The 25,080-nt window shown below is 50.1% G+C and overlaps 1 long non-coding RNA gene across 5 annotated transcripts in view; it reads right to left on the reverse strand.

Moving 5' to 3' along the window:
* Positions 1-25,080, reverse strand: part of LOC109493250 — a 54,021-nt gene that overhangs the window by 27,565 nt on the left and 1,376 nt on the right. The window contains exons 2-3 of one of the 5 annotated variants that reach the window (XR_006588269.1): positions 24,742-24,832; positions 24,539-24,610 (exon numbers count right to left, since the gene is read on the reverse strand). This is a non-coding gene — a long non-coding RNA (uncharacterized LOC109493250). Of the gene's footprint in view, positions 1-94; positions 2,084-24,538; positions 24,611-24,741; positions 24,833-25,080 lie in introns of those variants that run through there. The other 4 variants (XR_006588271.1, XR_006588270.1, XR_002147370.3 and 1 more) reach the window with 4 other exon arrangements.

A 25,080-nucleotide genomic window follows, 5' to 3' on the forward strand; every position in this document is an offset into this window, starting at 1 on the left:
TGAACCACACCGTCCTTAGTTTGAACCCCGGATGTTACCACCCTCAGGGCAGCCAATCACAGCCACACGGCTACAAGCAAGGGACGGAAGTCACCTTTCCCCGGATACTCTCCCGGCCGGCTCCGAGCCCCCAACCGAAAGCAGGACTGGCTGAGAAAAGCAGGCCCGGGAGCCCCCACGTGTAGACAGGCGGCACGAGAAGAAGATTGCAGACCGGGCCCCACCTTCACCTCCTCCCTCGTCCAGGCCCTCTGCCGCCTTCCCGCCCCTAGAGGCGCGGTGTCTGGTCCGCCGAGGTGAAGCTTGGATGGGAGTTGGATTTGCGCCAACGGTGTGCTCGCGGACGCAGCCTGTGCAAAGTCCTAAATACGCTTTTGCACTTGGCTGGTGTCTCGTGCCTTGGCCGTGGGCACTGGCATGGGAAGAGAATGCCCTGGGCAGCCTGCTGGTGCCAGGAGGCCAAAGGCGAAGGTGTGGAAGCCTGAGCCTCCTCTGCAGCCTGGAAGCCCGGCCCAGCTGAGCCCAGCTCCTCCTGAACCGCAGATGGGCCGCGTGAGGGGGACGGACGCGCCGGGGCTAAGCCCCGGTACCTCGGCGTGGCTGCCCACGGAGCTGACTAGTGCTTCCAGATACACGTGGCCACACATCCTGGCCTCCCGGAAGACAGGGGCCTCGGCTCCCAGGAGACGAAGCGCTGGGACTCGTCCCTGAACTCCAGTCCTTCCAGCCCCTAATACCCTGGGCCCACCAGTGTGGTGGGAGGAAGTTTCTCGGGCAGCGGTGACCCCCTGTGCACCTTGGCGACATTGCACTGGGGTCTCCTCCCCTCCACCTGCAGGGAAGGAGTGGACGGAGGCCAAGAGGGGCTCTCAGGTCCTCTACTCTTGAGGACGCTGGGTCGGGCAAGAACTGGGATGGAGGACCGATGATTCCCGCACAGGGGCCCAGGACCTGTGGGCTCCGCTGTGGGCCATCTTGGGGACACTGCTCTCAGGAAGGCTCAAACCTCTGTCAAGTATCTGCTGAACGTGTGCCAAACTGCTTGGGTTTAAATCCCAGCTCCTTCCCTTGCTACCATGTAACCTGAGCTCTCTGTGCCTCAGTGCTGCCGTCTGTGAAATGGGGATCTCACGACAACAAGAAAACGGCATTTGTCCCACGGGATTGTTATGAAGGTTAAATCAGACGGGTACTCGTAGAGCAGTCCGCACAATGCCTAGGTCATACTGAGGGCTCAGTCTTCGCTACTGTCATTACTATTATTTTCCGTGTTATGAAGGGAACCAATGGGTGGAGAGGGAAAGAGTAAGAGAGGGGATATACTTAGTGAGGATGGTCATAAAACGCTGTGCCCGACATCTCATTTCAGCCGAGGCTTGGAAGGATAAGGAGCCAGACATGTGGAAGAGGTGGAGGAAAGGGCATCCCGGACTGAGGGAACAAGTGCAAAGATCCTGAGGTAGGACAGAGCTTGATGCTCCCGCAAAACCGAAAGGGGCTGTGGATGCAGCAAGTCCAGCCCCTTGCACCGCAGGGCCTTTGCACATGCGGCGTCTTCATGGAACACTTCTCCCCCTCCCCGTCCCTCCCCTCACCTGCAGCACAGCCCCTTTTGCCAGCTTAATTGCTACTTATCCCACATTGGCCAGCTCAAAAGTCACTTCCTCCCGGAGCCTTCCTGGATTTCCCAGATGAGGTCAAAATTGGTTATTCCACCTGGATTCATTTCCTGAGACTGCTGTATCAAATTTCCACCAATATGGTGGCTTAAAACAACAGAAATTCACTTCCTCACAGTTCTAGAGGCCAGAAGTTCCAAAGTCAAGGTGTCAGTAGGCCTCTGATCCCTCCGGATGCGCTAGGAAAGAATCCTTCCTTGTGTCTCCCAGCTTCCGGTGGCTCCAAGTGCCCTTTGTCTTATGGCTGTATCACAACACCCTCACGTGGCTCTCTCCTCCTTCTCTCTTATGGGGCCACTTGTCATTGGACTTAGGGCCTGACTGGATAATCCAGGATAATGTCATCTCGAGATCCTTCCTTTGTTTTGTTTTGTTTTGTTTTTTAATTTTTAAATGCTTTTCTAATGTTTGTTTATTTTTGAGAGCGACAGAGACAGAGAGACAGAGACAGAACGCAAGTGGGGGAGGGGCAGAGAGAGAGGGAAACACAAAATCCAAAGCAGGCTCCAGGCTCTGAGCTGTCAGTACAGAGCCCGACACAAGGTTCAAACTTAGGAACCACGAGATCATGACCCGAGCCGAAGTCGGACGCTCAACTGACTGAGCCACCTTGGTGGCCCCAAATGTTTATTTATTTATTTTGAGAAAGCGAGAGTGAGTGGCAAGCAGGCGAGGGGCAGAGAGAGACGGAGAGAGAGAACCCCAAGCAGGCTCCACCCTCTCAACACAGAGCCCGACACGGGGCTCAATCCCACGAACTGCAAGAACGTGACCTGAGCCAACATCAAGAGTCGGACACTTAACTGACTCACTGAGCCACTCAGGCTCCCTGAGAGCCTTTATTTAATTACATCCGCAAAGACCCTTTATTTTTCCAAATAAGGTCATGTCCACGGGTTCCAGAAGTTAGGACATGGACAGATCTGTTTGGAGACCGCCATTCACCCCACTCAACCTTTTCACGTCATCTCGGAACCTTCCCTCACTCCCTTAACCCTCAGTCCCTTAACCATAGTTGGAAATTCTGGAATTATTTGCAAAATCATCCGGCAATGCCAGTCTTCTTAGGAAGCTGCACGCAACGAGAAGGCGGACCCCACATCTGTGCTGCTCACCACTGGTGGCCGCGGGCACCCGGTGTGTGTGTGTCGAACCAACAGGCCGCTGAGCCCCAAGCTCCTAGAGGATGCCTCTCGTCAAGGACACAGGCCAGAAGCCAGAAGCAAGGCCTCCAGCCTGCAATGTGCTCAAGCCTTTACAGCCTCGTAAATCCCATGGCTTGCGGCATGATTAGGACTGAGTCAAAATGCAAGAAATTTAATTTCCCAGGGCTCAGCCTTGTAAACTCACCCCCCCCCCACCCCCGAGCCAGTAGCCATAAATGTTTGATAAAACACCATGCAGCTTCTGTTTCCCAGAAACGGTCCGTGGACCCAGGGAAGACACTACATCCAGCCTGCACTAGATGTGATGTGGGCATTGTAATTAATGTTTGGTGGAGCCCTTCCTAATGGCCTGGGCTCTCTGTAGCCGTAAAAATAACAGCGACACTCACCCAGCCAGTCTGCTGATGTGTCTAGTCCAGAGAGGAAAAGAGAATGGAGAATCTCAGAAGCAACTTCAGACACGTTACAGGATAAGGGTACGGGGCCATGGAGGTGTACGGTGCTTTGGGCTTTTCAACACACAGCCATGTCCTTGGTCTCACTTGATCCTTGCTTTGGGTCCGTGAGAAGCGCAAAGCGAGAACTGCTCGCTCTGTTTAATGGAAGAGAAAACTGAGGCCCAGAAAGGAAACTTGCCAAGTCACACAGCTCACAAAAGCCCCAGGACCTGAACCTGGGGGTCAGGACCCCTGACCCCCTCACACACCGTCAGCGGTGATGGTGGGAAGGACCGGATGCATCTACACAGCAGCAGGAAGGAGGCGAGTCAGGTTTGAGGAGGACCTTCCTGACCAAGAGCATTCTACAGCATGTAACCGTAGCAATGGCCTTCTGAAGGACATCTGGATCCAGCCAAGCCTGAAGCCAGAGCCCTAGATTTTTCAACCCATTGAGCCGGCATATTACCTTGCTTCAGCCAATATGAACTGAGTTTCTAAGGCTTCCAATCAAAGGAATCCTGATTCACACACTCTCGATTCTATCCCCAAGATGAAGCCAGGGAATCAGGAGGAAAACTCCCTCTCGCATTTAAGACACGTTGGCAAGGGTGTTATTGGCATCAATAAATTCTAGAATGTCAGAGCCGGAAGAGTCACCTCACTATCCAGAGGAAGAAATGGAGGCCAAGAGAGTGGACTTGACTTTCTTAAAGCCACGCAATACAGGAACCAAAGCAGGACTCCTATCCAGTTCCGCATTCCTTCTTTACACGCAGGCATCGAAGGCAGTGAAGGCATCCAGCCATGTAAGATCACCCGAGGGGCACAAAGCAGCATCTCCCAAACACAAATGACCAAATCAATCAAATCACCAGATCAGAAAAGACCTCCCACTCCCTGTCACACTGCCACCGTCAGGGGGACCCAGCCCCCATCGTCTTTCTGTCTCCAAGATGCATAAACCCAGGGAAGGAGTTCCAGCGATGCCGATTGGTGGAGGGATACAGCTAGAGAAACGGTGGATTATCACTGGGTCGCTACAGGTGGGGAAACTGAGGCTAGGAACAGGACCGTGACTGGCCTTTCCACTTTCACAGAAAGATCTGCCCACAGCAGGCCACGGGCAAGGCAGACACATCTTTGGGAACCACACTCCAGTAAGAGCCCGGGGTCAGATGCTGCTGCCTCCCCTAATTCGCCTGAACTGATGTGGGCCAGCTGAGCAGGACACAGGCCCTAGACCAAGCCCCCCTGCCTTTAAGAATCCCAAGAACACAGCAAACTCTAGTCACTCTTCCCCTGGAGTGAGAAGAGAGAACCTCATATTTTGCCCTTAAGAAATGGGTGTTGACGTCTCTTTACATTATTAGAGAAAATGCCCGGCCAAGAAATAAACCACCGCTTTATTTACAGTATTATTTCCCAGAACTCCGAGAAATGCTGTGCTTTTCTGCATAGACTTCAGACCGAAGCATAATTCATCACAATACATCGAACTTCACAGAACATAAAACTCTCTCCCTCCCTTGTAAAAACATACAAGGATTTGCTCCCTCTTCATATAAATTCCTTAAGAACATCCCAGCTGCACACATCATCTCGAAAGGATTTCCCTTACTGGAAAGAGCCAACTCCACCAGTGGCGATCTCTGCAGTGGCCGAGGGAACAATGAAAATGAGAACGATAGAAGTTGTAGCAAAGCATTCTGTGGGGAAGAAACCCATCCCAGATCGGCCTAGAGCAGCGAAATTAGTCACCTCCGTGCTGAAGTCCAGTCTTGGCGAGGCGGGTGATAGAAATAGAAGCAAGAGGGGCGCCTGAGTGGCGCAGTCGGTTAAGCGTCCGACTTCAGCCAGGTCACGATCTCGCGGTCCGTGAGTTCGAGCCCCGCGTCAGGCTCTGGGCTGATGGCTCGGAGCCTGGAGCTTGTTTCTGATTCTGTGTCTCCCTCTCTCTCTGCCCCTCCCCCGTTCATGCTCTGTTTCTCTCTGTCCCAAAAATAAATAAACGTTGAAAAAAAAAAAAAAAGAAATAGAAGCGAGATTACAAACATCCTAAGGGCCAGGACCGTGTCTAATTTTGGTCGCCAATGTACCCTAGCACATAGTGGGTGCTCGGTAAATTCAAGTTGAAGGGGGGGTGGGGAGATTAGGAGGGGACGAAGAAGGAGCCTGCAGAGCCTATAAATGTATCCGTTCTCTCCCCCTACAACAATGCCATGTAACCAGCTATCTTAAACCTCAAGCACTCCAAACTACTACTTCCGCGACCCCGAACAAGTCTGCGGTTGGCTGGCCGTTCTTCAAGCCTCAGCCAAGCTCACACACTTGTCTGGCAGTCAGCACGTGTTGGCTGATGGCCTCCGTTGGGACAACTGGGCTCTCTCCCGTGCGTCTGTCACATGCATGCATCTCTCATGTTCTAGTCTGGACGCGTTTTCCGGCCAGCTCAGGCACATCCTCTAGGCGCCCGCGGGAGTCCAAGGGAGCAAGTGGAAATACGCAAGCACTTTTTTCAGCCTCTGCTTGCCTTACGTTTGCTAGCATCCCACGGGTCAGAGACGGTCACATGGTCAAGCCCCGAGCCAGAACAGGAGGAGATGAGGAGCTCTAGAACCAGCATGGATACGCGGAGGACATTAAGGGGACAATCCGAGCCGTACCCATTATCACCATAATGATTCCCGATTCCCAAAAGCCCTCACCCTCAAACCGCACCCCACAGTCTGTGATCTTACACCCATGGGAACAACAACAACAAAAAAGAACAGAAAACAAGATTCTACTGACCCCACTCTCCATATGGGAAAAGTAAGGCTCCAAAGTCAGGCCCTCCAATCGGTCATATTTATTTAAAATAGCCGTTGCAAATCTTAATACCTACAGGGACAGGCAGGATAATTACTGAGCCAGACCCAGCAGGGAACGGAGTGAACTGGGACCACTCTCCCTGCGTCCTCAAGGCCGGCAGGTATGCAGCCAAGGCCTCACAAGAATGGGGGCCCAGGGCCGCCAGCTCACCTAATTATTTCTTTTTTTTTTTAATTTTTTTTTAAACGTTTATTTATTTTTGAGACAGACAGAGACAGAGCATGAACAGGGGAGGAGCAGAGAGAGAGGAAGACACAGAATCCGAAACAGGCTCCAGGCTCCGAGCTGTCAGCACAGAGCCCGACAAGGGGCTCGAACTCACGAACCGTGAGATCATGACCTGAGCCGAAGTCGGACGATTAACCGACCAAGCCACCCAGGCGTCCCTCACCTAATTATTTCAAGAGAAGCTGGAAATAGGCATTTGTAAGCGAAATCACATTTCCAAGTTAGCCACTATTTTTCTGTTTGATTGCAGACACATTGTGGGCACCCTCCCCCGGCGCCCCACCCAACAGCCATGAGGCACCCCCGACGGTCAGGCCTGGGGGTGCGGGTTCTGCCTCCAAACACTGTGATGTAAGGACCGTGGGCCCCAAGCTTATTGATTTTGCTTCACCATGGGTGAAAGACATTTTCGGAGGAAATGGAGGCAGGAACTGGGTCTGCCTTGCTGACCACTCGGTGCCCCAGCCCAGAAAGGTCCTTGGAATTCGATACTGGTTAGAAGGAAGGATGAGGAGAAGGCAGGAAGGGAGGGGAGAGAAAGGAACATTTCTAGAACATCTGCCACGCATCACACAAGCATTCTACATGCATGTTGTGGACAGAATGATGTCCCCCCCCACCCCCAAATTCACATCTTGAAGCCTTAACCCCAAAGTGACTGTGTTTGGAAATGGGGCCTTTAAGGAAGTAATTAAGGTTAAATGAGGTCATAGGGTGAGGGTCTTAATCCAATAGGGCTGGTGTCCTTATACAGGAGGAAGAACCACCCGAGATAGTGCCTTCTCTCTCCCTCCCTCTCTCTTCCTCTTTCTTTCTCGTTCTTCTCCTCCCCTCCCCTCTCTCCCTCTCCCTCTCTCCCTTCTCTTTTTTCTTTCTCTTTCTTCCCCCTCCCCTCTCTCCCCTTCTCCTTCCTTCTCTCCCTCCCTCCCTCTCCCTCTCTACCCCCCTTCCCCCCTCTCCCTCCTTCTCCCTCTCTCTCCCCTCTCTCTCCATCTCTCTCTCTCCCCCTCCCCTCTCTCCCTCTCCATCTCTCCCCTTCTCCTTCCTTCTCTCCCTCCCTCCCTCTCCCTCTCTACCCCCCTTCCCCCCTCTCTCTCCTTCTCCCTCTCTCTCCCCTCTCTCTCCATCTCTCTCTCTCTCTCCCCCCCCCCCTCTCCCTCTCCCTCCCACACAAATGCAGAGGAAAGAGCGAGAAGATGCCATAGGCAAACGAAGGAGAGAGGCCTCACCAGAAACCAACCCTGTTGACATCTTGGACTTCTAGACTCCAGAATTGTGAGAGATCCATTTCTGTGGTTTAAGCCGCTCAGTCTCTGGTATTTTGTTATGGCCGCCCAGCTGACTAATACAATGCACAGTCTCATTCCATTTCAATTATAGTACAAAGACATGACATAAATCCCCACCCAAGAGAAAGGTAAACACCTGACCTTTGTGTAGTATTTTATTTACGAGGCCCTGGGGCGGGGTGGGGAGGGGGGGGCAGGGGGGCGGGGGGGGGGAAACAAATGATTGCCTTCATTTTTCAGGTGAGAAGACTGGGGCTCAGAGAGGCTGAGGCACTTGCCCAAGGTCACACAGTGAGAACACCAAGTCAGTCGCTCTTTCCCATACATCCCGGCATCTGGTCTGGCCTGGACAATACTGGTGCTCAGCCCAAACCCACTCAGATCTCTTCATGCCTTTTCTGTGTGCCCCAGCAACTACCCCAGCCTCTGCATGCATTCACCTCCACCAGCCAGTCCTGTGACCCTTCCTGGAGCTCCTGGGCTGCTGAAGGCCTCTGCTGGCACTTGCAGGGGGGCCAGGAACGCCTGAGCTTCCTTCCCGGGCAGGCCTTAGCTGATGACCATCAGGTGCCTGTGTGTGAAAGCCCCGCTCCCTCCCCAGGCTAACTCAGCTCAGGGACTCACTCTCCAGGGCACCCCTGAGGATCCGGGCTGAGGATACCCTCCATAGGACTTTGCCCCGAAATCATACCTTGTTTGGCTTCTTCCCTTTCCCTGACCTGCCTCCCCGACCCCCTTACTCATCTCCCCTGGGACACATAAGTCTTTCTTATGTGACCTAAGAAGACCTAAGAAGGTCTTCTCCTGGGAAACCCAACCCAAACCCGGGTCCCCTTAAAGACGTATGCCCTACAGCAGCTAGGCTGGTTTTCTGCCCTGGCTCTTGATACAGTGGGAACCAGGCAGAGCCCAGGGCCTGATGGAGAATCACACCTCCAGGGACACCCTGAAGGAAGCAGATGGGCAGCTCTGGAGACCGCTGTCAGCGGGGCTGGGAATGGGCACTCCGTGACAGCAGGAGAGAGGGGAAGAGAATGAGGCCCTCTGGCTTTCTTTGACCTGTCCTGTTTTCTTGTTACACGATTTCTACACAGGCAGAAGACCAAAAAAAATTTTTTCAATGCACATTTTTTTTTTTAAAGATCACCCAAAGATAAAATAAGCAGTCAACATATTGGGGTAGCTCCAGCCAGACTGTGCCTGCGTTTAAACAAAAATAGGGCCACTCCATATTTAGAAAAAGCGCTGTGTAGAAAGGGAGCCAGGCTACCAGGCTGTGGACCTCGCTCCTCACTCACAGCTTCGGGACCTGAGGCAAACAACCTCGCCTCTCTGTGCCTCCGTTCCCTCATCTGCCAAGTGGAGAGGCTGATGTCTACCTTCGAAGGCCTTGGAGGGTGGTCTCGAGGATGAAATGAGCTAATGCATCTGGGGCACTTAAGACAGTCCCTCACATACACACAGTCCTGTGACAACATTTGCCGTCCTCACCAGCAGAGCTGTTCTAACTGGAGGCCCTGAACCAGCAGCTTCTGGCAAGATCCAGCCTGCAGAAGTGTGTTTTCGTTCAGTCCGAATAACGGGTTTGGGATCTGTTCGGTGTCGGGCGCGCGCAGGTGCCCTCTCAGAGTTGACCGGGTCGGAGGCAAGGGAATCGAAAGCGTGTACTCCAACCCCTTCTTACCCCTCGGTCTTCGGTGAAGAGCTGCCCGGAGGGGTAGGGAGCTTGAATTCCCAGCAAAATGGATCCTGGCGGGCTGAGGGCAAAGCACCAGCAACAGAGATGCAGTTGCTAACTGTGGGGGAGACCGTGCCCATGAAAACAGGAAAGAGGTCCACGCATGCGAGCAGGGCACTGATCGCGTTTGCTACAGAACGTGGAAGTACGCGGAGGTCCTGATGGGTTGGCAGCGACTGCCAGGAGCAGGATGTTGGCATCTGATACCAAAGGACCAGGAATACCAAAGAATGTACCCTGTCTGGCTCCGTCCCACATAATGAAAACTCGCCCCACCCCCAATGTCCAATTTTCACCCCTAGAGATGAACGCTTGTCTACGTCTAGTCCCTCATCTGACAGAGGAGGAAATTGAGGCCCAGAGAGGGAAAGTGACTTGCCCAAGGCAACACAGCAAAAAGACCACACAGCCGGGGGCTAGAATGCTGGTCTCTGCTCAGCTGCCCTTGAATCTTAATTCCCCCCCAAACCTGAAAGAGAACATTCTAGGCCCCACGCGCAAAAATCCCTCTTGGAGTTCTAAAAGGGGGAGCCCATCCCCTGTCGTCTCTGGGTGGAGTGGGGAGAGATCAAACTTCAAGACGGTAGAGGCTAGTGCCAAAAGCAGATGTGCAAACAAAGACAAGGAAGGCAGGGTTTTCACCAGACAAATTCGTGCCCTGCTCGGTTTAGACATTAAAATGAACTAACTTAATTTCATGCCATATGCAAATCCTTACCAGCTGTCAGCTCTGTAATCACAGGAGACTTAATGTAATAACTAAACAAGAACAAAAACGCAGCAAATACAGGCTCTGGGCAAGTCCATTGACAGCGGGTTTTATGTTTCTGGGAACTCAGCAAGTGCAGAGCATTTATGGAGGACATCTGGAAGCAGCTATGTGCCCAAACGCCTGCCATCTCCTTAACAAAAATGCTGGCAGCGATAATAAATAATGGTTAAGGACTGAGCTGGCCGTTGCACGCCCCGAGCCCCCGTGTACCGCGAACGTCTCTCTCCAGACCCCACAGCTTCTCTGCAATCGTCAGGGCTCAGTTCGGCCTGGCTGCCATCTGCACTGAGCTCAGAAGTAGCCAAAAGACATCGCGGGCTCGTTCGGTCTGGGTCCCCTGACTTGGAACCAAAGAAGTGGGAAGACGGCTGCTGTCACGGGGGAGGAGGGGCGGTCTTCCAACCTGAGGGCCCCGCCTTACTCTGACTGCCTGAACGAACAATCGTAATGATTTAAGATCATTCATTCATTCATTCATTCAACAACCAGGTAGTGAGCACCTATTATGTGTCAGGCACTGGGCTGGAAATGGATTAGCAAACAAAATACAGAAAAATCCCTGGCTTTGTGAAGTCTACTTTCTGGTGGGACACATTTTTAAGATACAGCTGGGACGTGTGTTAGGAAAAAGACACTTTGCGCCCTACGACGTCACCAACATTATTGCCTCAGGACGATGGTCTAGGTTCCAAAGTTGATTTAAAGAAAAGCATTAAGTAAATAATAAAACAGGTGATTCAGAGGTGGGCTAAAGGCACGAAGGGGCTTCTCGTGCACAACGCTTATATGGGTGTTATTGGTATTGTCAGTCCCGTTTGACAGCTAGGGAAACTGAGGCTCAGAGAGGTGGAGTCATTTGCCTGAGGTCACATGGGAAGTGACGGAGTCCAGATTTGAACCCAGGTCCATCTTCAGAGTCAGTGTTTTAACCACTACCCTGAGCCAAAGAGATACATCAGGTGGCCCATTCTGACACTTGGCTCCCTGCCACCAGCCACCAAAATCACTTTGCACATGGCTTACATCCCCTCTACAAAAATCCCACCAAGAGGTTGTGCAATTTCCCCTTGCTTATGTTTCAGGTTAAGGAGGATTTGGGGCAGCCTATTTCATATCCTTCCTTCATTTGGGAGCCAGGACCGCCTCCCATTCGCACACAGCCTAACTCAGGGGACTGTGGAAACAACCCACTACAGGGAACCCCCCCCCCGAGAACCCACAGCTACTTCCGCAGCCCCGACAGGGCTGGTCCCGCGTGTCTGTGAAACCTGCCAGCGCTCCGGCCAGGAAAGCAACTCGGAACACCTTCATTTCCAGACAATCAATAACATCTCCCGTGTACCGCATGCCAAGAGCTCACTCACTCCTCTAACAACCTGCGTGACAACCACTGTGATCATTCCCATTTCACAGATGAGACGACAAAGCCAGGAAGCCCAAGGTCATACAGTGGCAGGGCTGGGTTTTCAACCCCAGACAGTCTGGCTCCAGACCCTGAGCTCTAAACCAGGGGTCAGAAAACTTGTTCTAGGAAGGGCCCACTAGTAAATATTATAGACTTTGTGGACCTTACAGTCTCTGCTGCAACCACTCTCCTCAGCCATAGATGATACATAAACCAGTGAACATGGCCATGTTCCAATAAAACTTTATTTACAAAAACAGGCAGGGGGCCAAACTGGGCCCCCAAGCCATAATTTGCCAACCTCTACTTTATTTATTGTCTTAAGTTTATTTATTTTGCGTGCAAGCAGGGTAAGGGCACAGAGAGAGAGAGAGAGAGAAAGAGAATCCCAAGCAGCCTCTGCACTGTCAGCACAGAGCCCGATGCAGGGCTCAAACTCATGAACCGTGAGATCATGACCTGAGCCGAAATCAAGAGTCAAACGCTCAACCGACTGAGCCACCCAGGCACCCCACCAACCCCTACTTTAAATCACTGCACAGCACTGCCTTTTACCATTTCCAAAGCACATACCCTGAGCCACCCACTGGGGATTTGTGTCACAGAGAAAACATACAAACAAGAAGTTGGTCTCGGGCACCTGGGTGGCTCCGTCAGTTAAGCGTCCGACTCCTGATTTCGGCTCAGGTCGGGATTTCACGGTTTGTGGGTTCAAGCCCCGCATCGGGCTCTGTGCTGACAGTGCAGAGCCTGCTTGGGATCCTCTCTCTCTCTCTTCCTCTCTCTGCCCCTCCCCCATACACACATACTCTCTCCCAAAATAAATAAATAAGCTTTAAAAAAAAAAAAAAAGTTGGTCTCGAAATCAGGAGGCCAATCCTGTGGGGGCACCAAGGAGATCACGTAACCTCCCGGTCCTGTTTCCTCTACCGTGAAATGAAAGCAACACCTGCATGGTACACACAGAGACAGAAAACGCACACGTGTGCATACACACACCACGGGATCATCAGAACAGTCCAGCGAGACAATGCACGCATTCTAAGCTCACCCCTGTCCAAATGCAATTATTGTTATTCTGTAACTGGGGCCTCCGGCTACTCCTCCAGGAGACGCAGAAAATGCTGGGCATCGTCGTGAAGAGGCTGTCTACCACTTCTGAGGGCACCTCTGCGCCTTCCCGTCACACTGGAAGCTCATTTGCCCTCCGTCCCTGTTGTGATGGAGCCTCTTAACTCCCTCCCGGGTGACAGCCGTAAGGGCCAACATGTGAGATTTAACACCCCATTCCCCGAGTAATTAGATCCAGCCATACAAAGTGAAATGTTGGACAATTAACTTCTCTGCGGCTCCCTGAGGTGATGTGGCAACAGTGTGAGCAACCCTGTCCATAAACCACTCTTTTGTTCTCTCCTGGAACCCTGAAGCCACTCATTTGTTCTCTGTTGCTGCCCCGTGTTCCATTGGAAGAGGTCCGGGATGGGGTGAGGCGAGGTCAACACCCCAAGAAAGACACTTAGCACTGTGGAAGGAGGGGGGGGGGAGCCACAGGGAAGACCTTTACAAATGGAAGCAGTAAGGTTCAGTAAAATCTAATCAGCCCTGAAACAAGGTGAGCTCTTCGTACTTACGAGAATGTTCCATTCATGCCGGAACGATTTGGGGGTTCGTGTTGCACCGGGGGGGCTGCGGGCAAGGGCTGCCCTGCGAGTCCACAAGCTTCCAGGGAGACAGTGGACAAATAATTTGATACAAGAGGGACTGACACCTAGGGAGAGGGCAGGGAGCCCTGACCACACAAGGGACTAGGGTTTGAGCAAGCTCCCCAAGAAAGGAGCTGAAATGCTCTGAGGGGAGCAGGACTTTGCTATGGGAAGCAGGGACGTGGGAAAGAACATTCCAGGTGAAAAGACTGTGTAGCAGCCCTCTAGCCAAATGGCCCTTGGTGTGCATGAAGTCCCTGAACCCTCTCATGGATGTTACTGCTACTTGACATCATCCTGCACAAAAGATCTTTCCTGAAGGATCTTTCTGCTCCTCCCTGATTGGCTATTCAGGGAGAGACTCTGACAGGGAGGAGGGGTGTGGGGCACGGAGTTCTCCTACAGAATCATACGACGGCCCCGGAAATCAGGAAATGAACACCAGCATCCTCGTCACTTAATCCTCAGACCTCATTTAGGTGTTACCAGTTATCCCAATAAAGCCCTTTATAATAAAAGGACACGATTCACAATCAGAACACCTTGAGGTGTCACATTTTCCTCTGTGTCTTCCAGTCTGTAACAGTTCCTCCTCGGTCAGTCTTTCTTTGGCTCTTATGATCAGGACACTTTTGACAGGTACTGGCACGGCAGTTTGTAGAATTTCGTTCCGTGTGGATCTGTCCAGGTCGCCTGTCCGATTAGGCTGTCCCCTGCACACCCGCCCCTGCAGACCAGCAGCCCCCAGGTGAGCTGCATGCTTACCACAAGTAAGCCTGTTGACTTGCCATTGTATTTTAGGTAAACAGCACGTGGTAGGATAAAATACGAGGGGAAAAGGAAGTTGTGTCCATGAAAAGTTAAGTGTTTTTAGAAAGCCCTGAGAAAATCAACTTCCTAAATAGAAACTGCTAATTAGCTAGAGAGGTAGGTGACTGTAAAAGATCGCAGCGGCCGGGGGTGGGGGGGCTACTATTAAAATCTGGAAGGGTCTGTATTCTGCTCTGCAAGTGGCTCTAAAGTCTCATTACATTTGGAGCGCCTGGGTGGCTCAGTCGATTAAGTGTTCAACTCTTGGTTTCAGCTCAGGTCATGATCTCATGGTTCATGGTTTGGAGCCCCACATCGGGCATTGCTCTGACAGCTCAGAGCCTACTTGGGATTCTCTCTCCTTCCCTCTCTGCCTCTCCCCTGCTCTCTCTCTCTCAAAATAAATAAATAAACTTTAAAAATAAAATAAAATAAAATAAAACAGGGGTGTCTGGGTGGCTCATTCGGTTAAGCATCCGACTTTGGCTCAGGTCATGATCTCCAGGTTCATGGGTTCAAACCCCACATCGGGCTCTGTGCTGACAGCTCGGAGCCTGGAGCTGCTTTGGATTCTGTGCCTCCCTCTCTCTCTGTACCTCCCCATTCACACTATGTCACTTTCTCTCTCTCAAAAATAACATTTTTTAAAAATTTAAAAATAAAAAAATTAAAATAAAATAATAATAAATTCTTATTACATTTAAGTAAGCCAAAAGAGACAATCATCTGACTTGTAAAGGAAAGACAACAGGAGGCTTTAATCACTCAACCTATCATCGATTAATTAACCCCATATTAACTAATTACCTAGGTTACTGAATTGACCTAATATTAACTAACCCCATATTAATATAGGAAAATTAATGTACAGAATATAAATTAGTATACAGGACACTTGTGTGGGTAAGTGAAAATAAAAGATAAAATATTCTAGGATATAAAATTTTCTGGTTTTCTGCTTTAACCAATGTTTTCAATTAATCTCGCCAGATACTAGCCAATGGGAAAATAATATCACGCTCCATATCACAGGTCATCAGAGAAATGCAAATTACAACAACAGGACACCGTTAGGGGTGCCCGGGTGGCTCAGTCGTTGGAGGGTCCGACTTCGGCTCGGGTCGTGATCTCGCGGTCTCGCGGGATCGAGCCCCACGTCGGGGTCTGTGCTGACAGCTCGGAGCCTGGAGCCCGCTTCGGATTCTGTGCCTCCCTCTCTCTCTCAAAAATGAATGAATGCCAAAAAGAAAATTATAAAAATACAACAGGATGCCACCACACACCTGTGAGAAGGGCCCAAATCTGGAACACGGTCAACACCAAATGCTGACAAGGGTGTGAAGCGACAGGTGCTCTCATTCATGGCTGCTGGGAGGTCAAAAAAGGACTTTGGGAAACAGGTTGGCAGTTTCCTCCAAAACCAAAACTACTCTTCCCACACAAGCCCGCAACTGTGCTCCTTGGTGTTTACCCAAAGGAGTTGAACACAGGTCCACACAAAAACCTGCACACAGATACTTACAGCAGCTTTACTCATAATTGCCCAAACCCGAAAGCAGCCAAGATGCCCTTCAGGAGGTGAGTGGATAGACCATGAAGTATTCAGCGCTAAAAGGAAATGACCTATCGAGCCATGAACAGACATGGAGGAAACTTAAATGCATATTACTAAGTGAAAGAAGCCAATCGGAAAAGGCTACGTACTGAAGGATTCCAACAAAAGATATTTAAAAAAATTTTTTTTTAATGTTTATTTATTTTGGGGAGAGAGCATGCAAGCGGGGGAGGGGCAGACAGAGAGGGAGACAGAGGATCTGAAGTGGGCTCCAGGCTCCGAGCTGTCAGCACAGAGACCGACATGGGGCTCGAACTCACGAACCGTGAGATCATGACCTGAGCCGAAATCGGACACTTCAACCAACTGAGCCACCCGGGCGCCCCCCCCCCCAACAGACAACATTCTGAAAAAGACAAAACCATGGAGACAGTAAAAATATCACGTTGCCCTGGGTTGGGACGGATGAGAGGGATGAAAAGGCAGAGCACAGAGGACATTTAGGACAGTGAAAATACTCTGCATGATATGGTGGTACAACACTGAGAATGAGCCTGGATGTAAACTATGGACCTTGACCTTGGTGATAATGACATGTCCACGTAGCTTCATCGATTACAACAAACATTCCGCCCTGGTCAGAGATGTTGGTAAAGGGGGTCGGGGCTGTGAATGGGGGGTGAGTAGGGTGTATGTGGGGAATCTCTGTACCTTCCTCTCAATTTTCCTGTGAACTTGAAGCTGCTCTAAAAAGTTTTTGAAAATCTTTAAAATTAAAAAAGAAACGATATCAGACTAGCATCTCAGCTGTCCGTGAGGACATGTTAAAAGTGAACACTAGGAATGTTATCTGGCCTTAAAAAGGAAGGAGATTGTGGGGAGCTTGGGTGGCTCAGTCGGTTAAGCGTCTGACTCTTGATTCTGGCTCAGGCCATCATCTCACCATATGGTGAGTTCAAGCCCGGCATCGGGTTCTGTGCTGACAGTACAGAGCCTGCTTGGGATTCTCTCTCCCTCTCTCTCTCTCTCTGTCCTTTCCCCACCCCACTCCCCTCTCAAAAATCAGTAAACTTTAAAAATTTTTTTTAATGTTTATTTATTTTTGAGACAGAGAGAGACCGAGCATGAATGGGGGAGAGGGGCAGAGAGAGGGGGAGACACAGAATCCGAAGCAGACTCCAGGCTCTGAACTGTCAGCACAGAGCCCGACACGGGGCTCGAACTCATGGACTGTGAGATCATGACCTGAGCCGAAGTCGGACACTTAACCGACTGAGCCACCCAGGCGCCCCTAAAAATTTTTAATTAAAAAAAAAATTAAAAGGAAGGAGATTCTGAAACATGCTAACCACAGGGTGGACCTCGGAGGTATGTGAGGCTAAGCCGTCACAAAGAGACAAATACGGTCAGGTTCCACCTAGACTGGTCAGAATCATACAGACAGGAAGTAGAAGGGGGTCTCACAGGTTGGGGAGCTACGGTCTCAGTGTCGGCAGATGAAAAGGGGTCTGGAGACGGATGGTAGTGGTGTTTGTACAAAAGTGTGAATGTGTTTAATGCCACTATTTCAAAAGAGTTAAGGTGGTAAATTTCATGTTATGTGCATTTTAATATAATAATAATACTCATCAAAGTCAAGTATCCAGACTAGTGCAAGGAGAACAGTGACATTTTTTTTTTTGATACACACGGTTTATGGCTGAAAGAAAAGAGACAGATTATAGCTTCAGCAAAACATGGGCATGAACTAAAAGAGGCAGCTTTTAAGTGGATCCCACAAAAAGAAAAGGTGGGGGGAGCGCTTGGGTGGCTCAGCCGGTTCAGCGCCCAACTCTTGATTTCGGCTCGGGTCACGATCTCATGGTTTGTGGGATCGAGCCCCACGTCAGGCTCTGCACTGACAGTGCGGAGTCTGCTTGGGATTCTCTCTCTCCCTCTCTCTCTCTGCCCCTCCCCCACTCATGCTTTTTTTTCCCTCTCTCTCTCTCAATAAATAAATAAGCATTAAAGAAGAAGAAGAAAGGTTTAAAAAAGGGAGGTGGCGGGGGCAGGGGGGGAGAAAAGGTCTGTAACAATGAACTAGTCCTAACACGCATGCCACTCCTAGGACGGTGCCTGGCACCTAGTGAGCGCTTGCTGGCTGTGATTAGAACTGTCCCACCCCGGCCTCCAAAAGAAGGAGAGCGGTGGGGAGGCATGTCCACCCGTGCAGGCATGACACGTGGCCAGTCGTGCTCCAAACGGGCCACTTGTCCCACTACAGCCTCAAAGCAGCGGGGAAGGGTGAACACTGGTGGCCTCGGAGGAATCTGCTCCCCTCCGTCCATCTGGAGCCCGGGCGGGGGCTAATTTGGCAGCTGCACCCCTGGCCCATGAATTGTTCTCAAAGAGAACAGAGACACCTTTGTCAGGGAGACTATGAAGAACCTTAAGGAGGCAAAGAATAAAAATGCTGAAAGAAGCCAGTCACAAAAGACTACGTATTCTATGATTCCATTTATAGGAAGAAGAATCTATAGGGATAGAAAGTAGGTTGCCGGGGCTGAGGGCGGCCGGTGGCAGAGAAATCTAAAGGGTGGGAGGTTTCTTTTCGGGGGGATGAAAAGTTCTAACCTTGACCATGATCCTGAGTGGATTGTATGGTACGAGAATCACACCTCAGTAAAGTTGATATTAACAATAGGGGCGCCTGCTTGGCTCAGTTGGTGGAGCATACAACTCTTGATCTTGGGGTTGTGAGTTCAAGCCCCACACTGGGTGTAGAGAATCCTAACACACACACACACACACACACGAATGCACAAATCTGAAAGTCTTCTTAAAATAACAGTATCAACATCAACAAGAAGCTGCCTTGGCTGTAAACTTGCTCCTTGGGTTCCTCTGAGAATGCCAGAATCACCACCAGCACCCTATGGGGGTTGTGCTCATTTCACAATTTATTTATTTCTCTAAAAAAAAATTTTTTTTAACATTTATTCATTTTTGAGAGACAGAGAGCAAGTGGGGGAGGGGCAGAGAGAGAGGGAGACACAGAATCGGAAGCAGGCTCCGGGCTCCGAGCTGCCAGCCCAGAGCCCGACGCGGGGCTCAAACTCACAAACCGCGAGATCGTGACCTGAGCCGAAGTCGGACGCTTAACCGACAGCCACCCAGGCGCCCCTCATTTCACAATTTATTAAAGAGCATTTCCAGGAAAAGATCCTTTGATGTCCGTCCCTAGCCTTGTCTAGTTAGAAGTGGGAAACGCAGAATAAAAGCGCAGCTTTCTAGCCCAGCCAGGCACCCTTGCTAATTTCCTTGTCTCCGTGTTACTATGGCAACCGAAAGCTTCCACTGAGTGCTTCTGGGGCGTGTCCAAAGGGACTGCAATCTGGACCCAGGGTGGTTGCGGCCCCCCTGCCCCTCGGCTGCCAAGCACTTGGCTGTCCAGCTGACGGGTGTTGCTGGAAGGGGCAGCCTCGGATCGGGTGAAGCAGGGAGATCTGAGAAGGGGGAGGAGGCAGACCGTGGGGCCTCCAGATCGGCACTTGGGCTGGCCTAGTGGCCACCCTAAGTCACCATCACCACGCAGGAGGAGGAGAAGGTGTCAGTCACATCTTCTAGAGGCAACGATCTACAACGGCGTCCTGAGCACGTGAGCCAGTCTCCACGTCCGCATGACTGTTTTTAGGCACGAGTAGGCAGCTTCTCAGGCCAATGAGAGGAGCAGGGCTGGAAAGCTCTCATGAAACATCTGGGGGAAAGGAACTTTGGCAACTCGGAACCCACTGTTGTGACAGGTGAGTCTCACGCCTGCAGAAGCTTCCTGTCCTGAGGCCCCCAAAGACTCAGAAAGAACCACTGGGATTGAGGAGGGGCAGGCACAGTGGGTGCTGGACAGGCAGCCTCCGAGACGGCCCCCGATGACCTTCACCTCCTGCTGAACGCTAGGCAGTCCCCTTCCACGTGGTACCGAGGCTGCCCTGTGTTGCGGCCCATACAGTCCAGCAGAGGTGACGCTGCGTGACTTCAAAAGCTATGTCATAAAAGACACCATGCACTTGGATCACTCAGACTGGGGGGAAGCTGCCATGCTGTGGGGACACTCAAACAGCCCTACGAAGTGACCCACATGGAGAGAAACGGAAGCCCCTGGCCACCAGCCAGCACCAACTTTTCAGCCACCTTGCGAATGGCTCTTTAGCCGAGTCAAGCCTTCGGGTGACTGTAACCCCAGCCAACATCACAACTGCAATCTCGAGAGAGATCCTGAGCCACAATTACCCAACTAGGGACACCTGGGAGGCTCAGTCAGTTAAGCGTCCGACTTCGGCTCAGGTCACGATCCCACGGTTCGTGAGTTTGAGCCCTGCGTTTGGGCTCTGCACCGACAGCTAGGAACCCGGAGCCTGCTTTGGATTCTGTGTCTCCCTCTCTCTCTCTCTGCCCCTCCCCAGTTTCTGCTCTCTTTCTCAAAAATAAATAAATAAACATTAAAAAAAAAAATGAGGGACACCTGGGTGGCTCAGCTGGTTAACCGTCCAACTTCGGCTCAGGTCACGATCTCGCAGTTTATGAGTTCGAGCCCCATGTCCGGCTCTGTGCTGACAGCTCAGAGCCTAGAGCCTCCTTCGGATTCTGTGTCTCCCCCTCTCTCTGCCCCTCCCATGCTCATGCTCTGTCTCTCCCTGTCTCTCAATAATAAATAAACGTTAAAAAATTTTTTAAAAACTCACCCAGTTAAGCCACTCCTGGATTCTTGACACATATGAACTATGTAAAATAATAAATGTTTATTGTTGTGTTAAGCTGCTAAATTTGGGCATTATTTGTTACACAGCAGGGGATAACCCATACAGAGCAGATCCAGCTGCCCCTAAGAGACTGAAACTGTCTTGAGAAGAAAAGATGGCTTTATTAAGATTTCTCCCTCCTTGCTTCTCATTCCCTTCTTCAAAGTACTTTTACATAAGAAAGTGATGTGTTGATGAATAAAGAGAGAGTCTATGGACTTGGATTTGTGTCCTGGCTTTGCCCTTGCACTCTATCCGCCTCAGTTTCTCCACCTGTAGAACTGAAGAGCCTAAGCATAACCTGTCAGCTCTGAGATCATAGAGTCTCCTCGTGGTTAAAACCACAAATTCTGAGTCAGGAAGGCTGGTTGTGAACCCTGGCTCTGCCACTTGCTTGCTGCGTGACTCAGACTAATTACTTAACTTCTATGAGCCTCAGTCTTACCTTCTGTAAAGTGGGCTTAATAATCTCTACCTCACAGCATTGTTCCAAAAGTCCAATAAAACAATACACATAAACTACTTCGTACACAGTAAGTGCTTAATAAATGGTGGTTACCACTACCAGTAATGAGATAGTGTGACCAGTACAATTATTTCCATGTATAGCCAAGATACAGAAGGATCAGAAAGGTTGGAGGACTTTACCGGTCTAGAGCAGGCCCAGGTATAGGGTGTTTTTTTTAAAAGCTCCCCAAAGGGGCGCCTGGGTGGCACAGTCGGTTAAGCGTCCGACTTCAGCCAGGTCATGATCTCACGGTCCGTGAGTTCGAGCCCCGCGTCAGGCTCTGGGCTGATGGCTCAGAGCCTGGAGCCTGTTTCCGATTCTGTGTCTCCCTCTCTCTCTGCCCCTCCCCTGTTCATGCTCTGTCTCTCTCTGTCCCAAAAATAAATAAATGTTGAAAAAAAAATTAAAAAAAAAATAAAAGCTCCCCAGGTGATTCGTTGAGAAGCTCCGGCCTAGAGAAACTTCCAGACACACACCAAAAGATCATATAAGAACTTCACTGACATGTTGCTTGTAATAGAAAAGGACTGGAAATACTCTAAATGCCTATCAACAGGTAAATGGGAAATAAATTGTTAAATGGAATACTACATAGCAGTGTACCATTAATGAACCAGAACTCCATGCATCAATAGGAATATAAATCTCTAAAACAAAATGCCAAACAAAACAACAACAACAAAAAGAAGGATACGCAGCATATATATAACATGTAAAAGCATGCAGAACATCGCTATATATCATTTAGGAATATATACCTATGGGTAAAAACAAGAGGCCATATATGATGTAATAAGCAACAAATTCAAGATGGTGATTATCTCTCGGAGTGAAGGAAGGCAAGGTGATATGGGAGAGAGTGCCCCGGGGCTTCAGTACGTTGGTAATATAATATGATATTTCTTAACCTGGCGGGGTGGGGGGGTGCGGGGAGGCACCCAGGGACCCATTTTACTACCTATGCCTTCTGGATGTCTGAAATATTTCATGATTTAAAAATAGATGTGCATAAAAAATATCTAGTACAATTGCGCACGAGATTTTTTTGTCTTCTTATTGTTTATTTGTGCCTTCTATTATATCTGTGATCCCATTATGCTTTTAGGAAATAAAGTAGTTGTGATAACATTGTAAAGTGACGGACAGTAACTACACTCTTCATGGTGAGCACTGCGTGATGTACCGAATTGTCAAGTCACTGTGTTGTACACCCAAACGAACATAATATTGTATGCCAGCCACACTTCAATTAAAAAAAAAAAAAATTAAGTAGGTAGTTGGTTATTTGGGTTATTTAATGAGAAAAGGAAACAGTTATGGTTTAATTTTTTGAAAGTAAGAAACATCACTTCCCCAAGTGATTGCTCTGAAAACAGTACTTCTTTGCATGTCTGAGATCATCCTGAATCCCAAGCATGAGCCATCAGCCCAAGGACACCTATCCCAAACCCTGTCTCCTGTGGATGCCCCCTGGACCCCACTGGGTATGCAAACTGAGGACATCAGTAGTCAGGGAAAAGGGTTGCTGGGGGCCTCTTCTGCAGCAGCTCTAAGTTAGAAGGAGAGAGAAAAAAAAAAAAAATCCAAGCAGGTTGGGAAATGAGACGAACCTGGGAGTTGGGAGAGAGAACCAGTCTGGTGTATTTTCTTTTAAATGAAGTTGAGTCATTCTGGAGCCATCAATGCAATATATAGCCTCGAGTTGGGGAGTTTTGTGTTTCCTAAGCAATAGAATCTGATTCAGCCAGCAAGAAGCGCTTGACTGCTGTTTCTTAAAGATGCATAAGGGTTTGTTTTGTTTTGTTTTGTTTTGCATAATGGACACATTTCCAAGCAGCCACTTTCCAGGTTCTTTGTCAAGTGTCAAGGTAAGCTCTTAGAAAACTCCTGCGTGGGCCACGAGGAAGCCATTTCCACCCAATATAGAATGCTTAAGGTGGAGAAAGCCGACTTTTCAATCTCGCTTCAGGGACCATATTTTGTGCATTCAACACAGCTGAATGCAGACAAAGTCAAGAAAATTGAGTGTGATCTCCTGACAAAGATTGAACGGGGGACGTGATGTTTGGTGAATTACTGCCCCCTGGTGGTCACCGACAGTGGTGCAGTCATTTGCTGAACGGCATTTGTGCTGTTACTTCCTGTGTTCCCAGCCACCGTCTCCCGCCCATTTTAAAAGCCTAAAACAGGGATTACAGTCTGGCAGCCCTGCATGGCCAGTGGGCAGAGATGCCAACTGTTAAAAAATCTGGAGAGCTTGCTTCGAGATCTAGGCCTGACATTTCTTGTGAAAAATCGGAAAATCTGTCAACTCTTGGACACATTTTTCACACAGTAAAGGTAGGCTAGAGCAGATTAGCTGTTACCCACCTTGGATAAGGCAGGTACGCTCACCTTCTCCACACTCCCCACCTCCCTCTACTGTCTCAGGCCCAGGCAATTTCACTCCTTGATGGTTCTTATGCAGCTTCTGGATTCGCTCCCCACAGTCTAAGCTCATTGAAGAACTGGGGCCTGAAAAGGTGGAAAGCGGACAGTGCCTTTAAAAGCGGATGATGATGTCATCTTATGCCTGGGAGGAGACAGAAGTCCACAAGCCCCATGATATCCAGTTCAGTGTGGTGAGTGACCTAGTCCAGGTAGGCCTTGCATTTGAACACATTATCTGTCTGGCCCCCGAGCCTCACTGCTTTCCCCTCCACTGACCATCCTCCATAATTCACTGGTAGCAGGGCAGCCTGGCCCTCCTCTGGGAAAAGTTTTTACAACATTACTACGCAGGCCATCAGAAGTGAAACTTCAGGGCACTTCAAGGGAACCGTGTTCAAGACCTTCGTTCAAAAGACAGAAACAAGGGGCGCCTGGGTGGCTCAGTCGGTTAAGCATCCGACTTGAGCTCAGGTCATGATCTTGCGGACCGTGAGTTCGAGCCCCGCATCAGGCTCTGTGCTGACAGCTCAGAGCCTGGAGCCTGTTTCAGATTCTGTGTCTCCCTCTCTCTCTGACCCTCCCCCGTTCATGCTGTCTCTCCCTGTCTCAAAAATAAATAAACGTTAAAAAAAATTAAAAAAAAAAAAAAGACAGAAACAATACAGGGCCCCTGGGTGGCTCAGTCGGTTGAGCAACTTACTCTTGATCTCAGCTCAGATCATGATCTCACCGTCGTGGGATCGAGCCCCATGTCAGGCTCCGCACTGAGTGTGGAGCCTGCTTGGGATTCTTGTCTCCCTCTCTATGCCCCTCCCCTGCTCACATTCTCTCAAAATAAATACATTTTAAAAAGAAAAAAAAAAGATAGAAACAAGAAGCCCCAGAAATAACCACCATCTTGATTTTTTTTTGTTTCTTAAAAACACCATGGTTTGTCCTGTTTTAGATATCTCTTATTTGAGTCAACAAAATCTCTTGAGCATTTGCTATGTGCCGTTCTCCATGCCAAGGGCCGGGAGCTGGGGGACTAGGGGAAGAGTTACCAGATATAAGCGGAAGCACAGCCAGCGAGGGCCAAAGCTGTTTGGTCCCTCACCTTTCAATGCCCCGCAGCCCCACCCCCACCCCCACCCCCCCACGCCTCCACGGTGTCTTTCATGACAGCACACCTCTGGCCTGGGTTGGGACACTTCCTTTGTGCTGTAGGTCAGTGGCTTCCCTCAACTGGATCAGGCTGAGACCTAAGAAAGGACATGGAGTCACTCCCCCGTGGTTGGAGCAGCCTACAGGTCTGACAGTTTCTTCTGTGAATAACAAAAACAGCAAGGACTTGGTGTCTTGTCTAGGAATAACTGCAACAGCGGATACTCACCAAACGTCAGCTTTGTGCCAGACATGTAGGATCTCACTTCGCCCTCACATAAAACTCTATGAAGTACTGTCATCACACTGTCCCCATTTTACTGAAAAGCAAACGGAACCGGTGAGATAGACCAAGTCACTTGCTGAATGTAACTCAGCTTGCAAGGGGGCAGAGCTGGGATTGGAACCCCGGGCTGTGTGGCTTCCAGTGGAAACGCCCACAACCACTGCCTGATAGTGGCTCCCGAGGGGAATGTGTGTCATGGAAAGGGTCAGATCTTGGAGAGTCTGGCCTGCAAATCCTGAACTTGGGGCCAAAGGCGAGGCAGTTTGTCTCCATTTTACAAAT

The sequence above is a fragment of the Felis catus genome, chromosome D3 (assembly GCF_018350175.1).
Source record: "Felis catus isolate Fca126 chromosome D3, F.catus_Fca126_mat1.0, whole genome shotgun sequence".
Taxonomy (NCBI): Eukaryota; Metazoa; Chordata; class Mammalia; order Carnivora; family Felidae; genus Felis; species Felis catus.